Genomic DNA, 9,242 nt, shown 5'->3' with positions numbered 1-9,242 from the left:
AGAGTGAGGCCAACTTACCGCTCTTAGATGTGCGTTTCCGCCCTGCAACGGGTTCCGGCATGTCCAGACTAGCATCCAGTTCTAGAATCACATGATGTAATACATTACACTAGGGCAACGTATTGTCATTTTATTTACATGATATATATATATATATATATAGCATTATGTGTTATATTTTATGTACAATTACCTGCAGGAGTAGAATGTGATCCTATGTCGTTGCCAGTCTCTGCGTCACTCTCTGCGGAGTCTGCGCCAGAATCTGAATTGGATTAAATTCATTCAGTAAGTAAGTCTCATAAAACACAATAGTAATACATTTACATACATGAATGTAGTTAGTACATACCCAAGCATGTTGGTGTACCAGCGCCGGACTCTGTGTCGGATCCTGTATGAACACAAAATAAATCAGCGGCCATTGTACATCAAAGCATGTACATGTACGTGTGTGTGTGTGTGTGCAGCACATGGTGGCCTATATATAGTGTGTGCTATCAATGGAATTGTGCTACATGCTATGCTACACAATCCATGCATATATAGGCCACCATGTGCTGCACACACACACAAAGATCAAAGGGCATGACCCCTATCCAACAGCTTTGAACTTGCAGCACATGGTGGCCTATATATGCATGGATTGTGTAGCATAGCATGTAGCACAATTCCATTGATAGCACACACACACACAAAGATCAAAGGGCATGACCCCTATCCAACAGCTTTGAACTTGCAGCACATGGTGGCCTATATATGCATGGATTGTGTAGCATATGCACAATTCCATTGATTACAGCACACACACACACAAAGATCAAAGGGCATGACCCCTATCCAACAGCTTTGAACTTGCAGCACATGGTGGCCTATATATGCATGGATTGTGTAGCATAGCATGTAGCACAATTCCATTGATAGCACACACACACACACACACAAAGATCAAAGGGCATGGGCACATGGTGGCCTATATATGCATGGATTGTGTAGCATAGCATGTAGCACAATTCCATTGATAGCACACACACACACACAAAGATCAAAGGGCATGGGCACATGGTGGCCTATATATGCATGGATTGTGTAGCATATGCACAATTCCATTGATTACAGCACACACACACACACAATCAAATATATAGCACATGGTGATGCCTCTGCCTCTAGTCTATAGCATGCAACTATCGATTTGAACATGCATGCTCAAGGGACTTACCCTTCGCCCCTCGACCACCACCGCGTCCCCCGTCGGACTCGTGAGATGAATCAGAACCATAATACCTCCGTCCCAGATCGATATCCTCGTCAGATGACTCCGGAGCTATAATAAATGCATACCTGGGTTGGTTGGCGAACTAACGTTACATATTCACAGTATACAATGAATCAATTAGCATTAGGTAAATCATCATCAAATATACACGTTTCACACACACACAATCCTTACCTGGTGGTTCCCAATCGGCGCTCCCATCAGATTCATGGGCCGTTGAATCGCTGTCCGAGGACTCGGCTGAAGAAGATATCAGCACAGCAGCCACCTTCCTCTTCCTCGAACTGCGACGGGGAGAGCCGGTCCCGGGGCGAGACACGGTCTCACGGCTCTCTCCGATCGGAGCTACCAAAGGTCCGGTCGTTGGTGCTGCTGCTGGAGCTACCAAAGGTCCGGTCGTTGGTGCTGCAGCGGCGGGTCCAAACGCCAGCTTCGTTTGAACAAACCGATCCGCTGTCGGTCTGTCGCCTCTCTTACCTACACTACGTCTCCTCATACTGATCTAAATGGAACTACTAAATGATCAAACTACTATTACTACTACTGAAATATACTACCTAGACTACACACTAATCCCTCACAATAGTACTACTACTTAGCACGACTAAGTACTTCTAAAGCACAGCTGAAACCTTACAATTATTCTGATACTACCACTATACTGTATAAAACTATAAATATAGACTATAGGCTGATCTCAATTCAAATATCTCTCTCTCAATCTCTATCGCTCTATCTATCTCTCTCCCTCCAAAACCTCGTCGATTCTGGGATCCCGCTAAACTTTTATACCTGTGGTCACACTGGTCAGGTATGCTGGCCAATCAAATGCCAGATTCATTGTGGGGTGCAATATTCATTACCTTGTGATACAGTGTTAGAAAATAGGGGGACACTGCCACCTAGTGTAATTTGAGAGGAAATGCAGTTTCCTGTTCAAACTCTCTGCCAAAAGCTCTGCGGTGAAGTTCAGACAGGGAAAATCGAAAAAAGATGTAAACAGAACAAAGACTAGTTACGGCGTCTTCGGCAACTTGAGCATGGCGGGGAAGGACGCCTAAACTCGTCTTCTGGCAGTTAAAGTGTTAACGTTATATAGTTACACATTCAATAACATCAGCGTATTTACCCAAACATAGCAACGTCCGATGACGACATAGATAGCAAGCATTATACTGTTCATATCTCAGCCCGTGCTGAGTTGTGCATGCCCATTCTGCGGTCTGTTAATAAAGTTTTCAATCAGACAGATGTATGGAAAGGCTTTTATTATAACATTCGTTGCAGTAAAATCGTTATGCTTCGTTTAGTCATGCTGCGGTGCGCTGGTAATCACTCGTCGGCCGCGGGGAGCTGTTGTTGTTGTCGTTGAGCTGAGCTCTCGTCAAAATCAATGGAGGACATTCAGGAATGTAAAAAAAGAATAGCGCTTGCCGATTGGTGCTAAGAACAGCAGGGCGGGTGCAAGCGGTGTGACGTAATTGGCAGACTCGACTGTCGATCAAAATTATTCTGTTGCCGGCTAAATGATTGAATGAATGAAAACGTTATTAACGATTGCAGAATGGGTACACTACAGTACAGCTCAATACAACAACAGTGGACTGGAGGATGAAGACCAGAAAAAGACTTTCAGCTTTTTTACATAAGGGTCCTCCATTTTCAATTCATCAAAACATTTAGAGACATACAAATATACAGTAGTTTCATAAAAATGCTAAAATGCTATTGATTGATTGATTTAAAACTTTATTAACATATTGCAGAATGGGTACAGTACAGCTCAATACATACAATTGTTAAGGGGATGCAGACCAGAGAAAGACTTTCATCTTGTTTACATCAGGGTCCCCCATTTTCAATTAATCATATTTCATATCTAAATCGTATAATATCTCATTGCTAAATATATGCAATATATAATCTAATAATCCAATAATCTAAATCTAATATATAATATAAAAATGCTAAATGCATGGGTATTTTATTTTGTCTTTAATGTTAGCTTGCAAACTCAAATACTGTCTTGGTAAGCCTCATAATGAATTGTTTGGGGGAAAAAAGAAAAACATCGTGATGTGTATCGCCGAAAGGTCCGAAAATATTGTGATATCATATTTAGGCCATATCGCCCAGCCCTAGGGGTGCCTTAGTCTAGTGGTGAGAGCTGTGTTTGTATCAGGGTGGGTGTCTTAGTCTAGTGGTGAGAGCTGTGTTTGTATCAGGGTGGGTGGGTGCCTTAGTCTAGTGGTGAGAGCTGTGTTAGTATCAGGGTGGGTGTCTTAGTCTAGTGGTGAGAGCTGCGTTTGTATCAGGGTGGGTGGGTGTCTTAGTCTAGTGGTGAGAGCTGTGTTTGTATCAGGGTGGGTGTCTTAATCTAGTGGTGAGAGCTGTGTTTGTATCAGGGTGGGTGTCTTAGTCTAGTGGTGAGAGCTGTGTTTGTATCAGGGTGGTTGTCTTAGTCTAGTGGTGAGAGCTGTGTTGTATCAGGGTGGGTGTCTTTGTCTAGTGGTGAGAGCTGTATTTGTATCAGGGTGGGTGCCTTAGTCTAGTGGTGAGAGCTGTGTTTGTATCAGGGTGGGTGTCTTAGTCTAGTGGTGAGAGCTGTGTTTGTATCAGGGTGGGTGTCTTAGTCTAGTGGTGAGAGCTGTGTTTGTATCAGGGTGGGTGTCTTAGTCTAGTGGTGAGAGCTGTGTTTGTATCAGGGTGGGTGTCTTAGTCTAGTGGTGAGAGCTGTGTTTGTATCAGGGTGGGTGTCTTAGTCTAGTGGTGAGAGCTGTGTTTGTATCAGGGTGGGTGTCTTAGTCTAGTGGTCAGAGCTGTGTTTGTATCAGGGTGGGTGTATTAGTCTAGTGGTGAGAGCTGTGTTTGTATCAGGGTGGGTGGGTGGGTGTCTTAGTCTAGTGGTGAGAGCTGTGTTTGTATCAGGGTGGGTGTCTTAGTCTAGCGGTGAGAGCTGTGTTTGTATCAGGGTGGTTGTCTTAGTCTAGTGGTGAGCGCTGTGTTAGTATCAGGGTGGGTGGGTGGGTGTCTTAGTCTAGTGGTGAGAGCTGTGTTTGTATCAGGGTGGGTGTCTTAGTCTAGTGGTGAGAGCTGTGTTTGTATCAGGGTGGGTGTCTTAGTCTAGTGGTGAGAGCTGTGTTTGTATCAGGGTGGGTGTTAGGGTGCATCAAATTGCAATGCAAAAATTTTATCTCAACATATCAATCTGTGTGGGGTTGCATTCTGTTCGGACAAACATAAAAATGATTTGTGCAAAGTTTGGGAAAGATTTGTTGAGATTTAGAGGTACCACACAGCATGTGAAATATATGAAAATTGGCCTTTTTGGGCGTTTTACTAGATAACATGACAAGGCAATTAAAAAAACGGCAAGAAATAGTTTTTGAGAACAACATTTATTAACCCTAACATTTAAGAACAAAATGTTTGATAACAACATTGAAATAGTCTTTCAAACATGTCTCAAGCATCCTAGAGTCCTAGACCTGGTCCAGCTTGCGCTTGCAGCAGCGAAGATTTGGCTGTGTTGAGCGGTCATGCTCAACTGCCTGTAGCACATTCTGCAGGTGCTCCTCGCTCCTGGCTGCTGCCACAAAGTCTGACGTCAGTTTGACGCCACGCTCGGCACAGTCATTCACAACATTGATGGCACGTACATTCACTGCACCCATCTGAAATGCTGTACTGGTAACCCAATCCTCTACATCCAGTGAAAGAAACGCGGGATCGATGTGCAGCAGGTGCATGCCGAACCAGCAGTCTGGGTTGGCGAGGTCAGCCAAGCTGGTGGTCGGCGAGAGGGTTGGAAACTTTGGCTTGCCGAAGCCAGTGCCAAAGCGGAGCTGTGGGGCTTGCATGGATATATCAGCCGGCTTGTGCTCCAATATAGCATCTGCAAGTGCGCGCCGCTCGCCAACTGGCACCTTGGTGCTGAAGAGTGCCAGGGGCAGCATCTCGCCTGACAGGTACCATAGGTGCCGCTTCAGCGCCTTAATCGCTGATGCTGCGATGCCCTCGTCAACAGACTTGTATGCGTACAGGTTGTGGTAGAGTGTAAGGTCATTCCATGCTGCATCTACGGCCGTGTCGCAGGTCAACCACCACGTTGCGTAGATGTGCGTGATGACGTTGGCAAACGCCAGAATCTTCAGCACCTGCTGCTGCGTAGTGATGGTCCCCTGAGGAAGCAAGGCAATGTGCTGCTCCATCAAGGCCAGCTTGAGAGTGTAGAGCAGCTTAGCCATCCACCGCGCCTTGTGCAGTGCTCCCGGTCGTTGGAAGTTAACTGGAGTGTGCTCTGCACTGTCTGCACTCAGATACACAAGACATAGCTGCACGAACTCGCGATAGTCGCCTCGCTTGTAGTCGAGCACTCCTGCAGCGCACACAATTAGTTCAGCACGCAACTTGCCCAGGAACGGTGTTTCGGCATCGCCAGGAATGTAGCGGGCCAATGGGCCGCTGTCCTTGTGTGGCAACAGGTTCCCGTTGTCGCGCAGACGTGTAAACAATGTAACCTCTGGCGAGCGTGACGTCTCCACCTTGAGGTCAGTGAAGATGTGGCTGAGGAGCACCTCGCCGATGTGGTGCCGGCACCCGGACCAGAGCAGTGGTCGACCCAGTGAGAGCTGGATGGCAATGCAGGCTGCCGTGAGATGGCCAGTGTTTGACGCGGTGGTGTCAAATGCCATGTTGACAACCTGATCGGTGCAGCACCAGTCCTGCAGCAGCTTGCATGTCAGCCGGGCAATGATCGTTCCACATGCCTCATCAGTCCCCTTCATGTATGCTGGCACACCAAGCAGTTTGAGCCGCTCCGCGTCTCCGATCACCACTGTCAGACGCTCCTCCAACTGGCGCACATTGTTGAGCATTGGCGTCAACTTGCTGTCCCAGTGCAAGGTGCACATGGGAGGTGGTGTCCACTGTTCTTGCTGGTCCTCACTGATGGCCTGCAACACGTGGCGGCGCGCTCGGTCTGCTGTTGCGTAGGATGTGGAGACCATTGCCGAATTGCCACCGGATTCCTCGATCAGACCGCGCGTGAAGGCAGCCTGCTGCATTGGTGTGATCTTCAACCGTGTAGCCAGTGACACAAGACTCGGCCGGCTGAGAATGTCTGATGGAATGAAGGCTGTGGTGCCAGTCTTCTTACGCTCACGGGTGGGTGTGTTCTCAGCCGGTGGAGCAGCTGTTTCATTTGCATTGCTGTCTTCATCACTTTCGCTTTCCAACACCACCGCCATGCTGGACCTCGCAGTCATCTCCTGCTGCTCCTTGGTAAAGCATGCCTGCTGCGCTGCTTCACGCTCCTGTCGCCGCTTCAACTTGGATTGCAGATTGGCATCCAATGCTCCAAATGTGGCCACTCTGTCGCCCTTCATGCTGGCCAGGAAAGCAATGTCCTCTGGATCACAGATCAGCTCCTCTGCATTTGGAGACCACAGCGGGAATGTGGCATCCAGCTTGTGCTCCATTGCGTCCACCAGTCGAGCTGTAGCCTCACTGGAGCGCCTGGCCTTTGGAATTTGCCGCAGCTTGTTGCTAGCATTGACAAGCGCTACTATCTTGACGCATGCTCGACGATCACTCACCATTGGAATATTGGCCTTTCCATAAAATGGCTGCACCTGCTCCAAAACGTCCTTAGCCGCATGGAACCGTGACAAGGCTCCGGTCAAACCTGGCCGCTTGGCATGCAGTTGCGTGTCGCAGTTGTACAGCATGCACCGCAAGATCTGGCGACCACTTGGCAGTTTGGCACCAGTGATGATGGCATCTGCATTGGTTATGCTGGGGCCCAGACCAAAGACCAGGCTGCGGCTGCTCTGGCGGGAGCCTAAGGGCGGCGACGCCATCTTGTGAGAACTGGATAGCTGGAGATATAGTTGGAGAGCTGGATCATGTGGTGGGTGATGGTGGAGTTGGGGGAATTGAGTAAACTGTGATGCAGAGCCACACAGGTAAAGCTATTTATAGGCCCATCCCGCCCATCCCCCCAAAAATTGCAGGACCAGGTGCGAGATGAAACAATGTTGCAACTCACACACACACACACACACACACACAGACACAGACACAGACACAGACACACACAGACACTAACAGCAGGCCATGTTGGGAGAGGGCAGCATGTACTGATGTACCGTTGCACATCTAAATCACCTCGTATTGCAAAAATATTTTGCATGTATTGTTTTTACATGGATGGTAACACTTTTAGCACCCATACAAATCAATCCGCTGGAAATGTGTATTTTGATGCACCCTAGTGGGTGTCTTAGTCTAGTAGTGAGAGCTGTGTTTGTATCAGGGTGGTTGTCTTAGTCTAGTGGTGAGAGCTGTGTTAGTATCAGGGTGGGTGTCTTAGTCTAGTGGTGAGAGCTGTGTTTGTATCAGGGTGGTTGTCTTTGTCTAGTGGTGAGAGCTGTATTTGTATCAGGGTGGGTGCCTTAGTCTAGTGGTGAGAGCTGTGTTTGTATCAGGGTGGGTGTCTTAGTCTAGTGGTGAGAGCTGTGTTTGTATCAGGGTGGTTGTCTTTGTCTAGTGGTGAGAGCTGTATTTGTATCAGGGTGGGTGCCTTAGTCTAGTGGTGAGAGCTGTGTTTGTATCAGGGTGGGTGTCTTAGTCTAGTGGTGAGAGCTGTGTTTGTATCAGGGTGGGTGTCTTAGTCTAGTGGTCAGAGCTGTGTTTGTATCAGGGTGGGTGTATTAGTCTAGTGGTGAGAGCTGTGTTTGTATCAGGGTGGGTGGGTGGGTGTCTTAGTCTAGTGGTGAGAGCTGTGTTTGTATCAGGGTGGGTGTCTTAGTCTAGCGGTGAGAGCTGTGTTTGTATCAGGGTGGTTGTCTTAGTCTAGTGGTGAGCGCTGTGTTAGTATCAGGGTGGGTGTCTTAGTCTAGTGGTGATGAGAGCTGTGTTTGTATCAGGGTGGTTGTCTTAGTCTAGTGGTGAGAGCTGTATTTGTATCAGGGTGGGTGCCTTAGTCTAGTGGTGAGAGCTGTGTTTATATCAGGGTGGGTGGGTGCCTTAGTCTAGTGGTGAGAGCTGTGTTAGTATCAGGGTGGGTGTCTTAGTCTAGTGGTGAGAGCTGTGTTTGTATCAGGGTGGGTGTCTTAGTCTAGTGGTGAGAGCTGTGTTTGTCAGGGTTTCCGTTAGAAAAGATTGTTGCCGGTCTCAGTGTCCGGTAGATTTCAATCTCAGTCTACCGGACAAATGGGATCAATTCCGGTCAGAGTTTATTGAGCTTAAAAACAATTGATAGGCAGGCTATATAAAGAATGACATCCTCAAGGCATTTATAATATTTTAACTTAAAACTAGGCTACTTTTGTGTATATACAGTCATTAATATATTCAAAAATAAAATAAGTCCCTCGAGACTTCGTGCTGCTGCCGACTTGAGGTGTCGGTGGGCAGTCTGCCCGACATTAATAAACAGCAGTCTGTTATAATCACATTTTTATGAGCTAACGAATTCCGTTATATTGGACATTTGTATTAATTATATCAAGCGAAGAACTGAGAAATTTGGCAGAGAGAGACAGCAACATTATCGTGGGTTTGCGTGATGACTATCTCCACCTCCCAACGACTTCAGTGCTGGATTTGCGAGAGCATGCAGCTGCAGAGCCAGCTGTGTTTTCAGGTCCGGTCTGGGGACCGCTCAGCAGCGCCCCCTACCCAACAGCTGAATTGCCAATGGCTGAATTGGAGTACTGCACTGTGCGGGCACAGCTCTGTGGGTTCTGCGGCTCTGCAGCTGCATGCTCTCGCAAATCCAGCACCAAGCTCCCGCTGACAACATCATTGTCATTATTAGACCAGCTTGGTGAAGCAACAATGAAACAAATGTAATGATTGTTTCGTTCATCGCATAGGCTATTTAATTTTAGCCTATTTTAATACAATTCAAATAATCAAATTGTGCTTAGAGGGAATTATTTTCACCGGACATTATGAC

Source organism: Notolepis coatsorum (genome assembly GCF_963971535.1).
Source record: "Notolepis coatsorum genome assembly, chromosome: 4".
In the NCBI taxonomy this organism is placed as follows: domain Eukaryota; kingdom Metazoa; phylum Chordata; class Actinopteri; order Aulopiformes; family Paralepididae; genus Notolepis; species Notolepis coatsorum.
Note: the sequence above shows the minus strand (reverse complement) of the source record.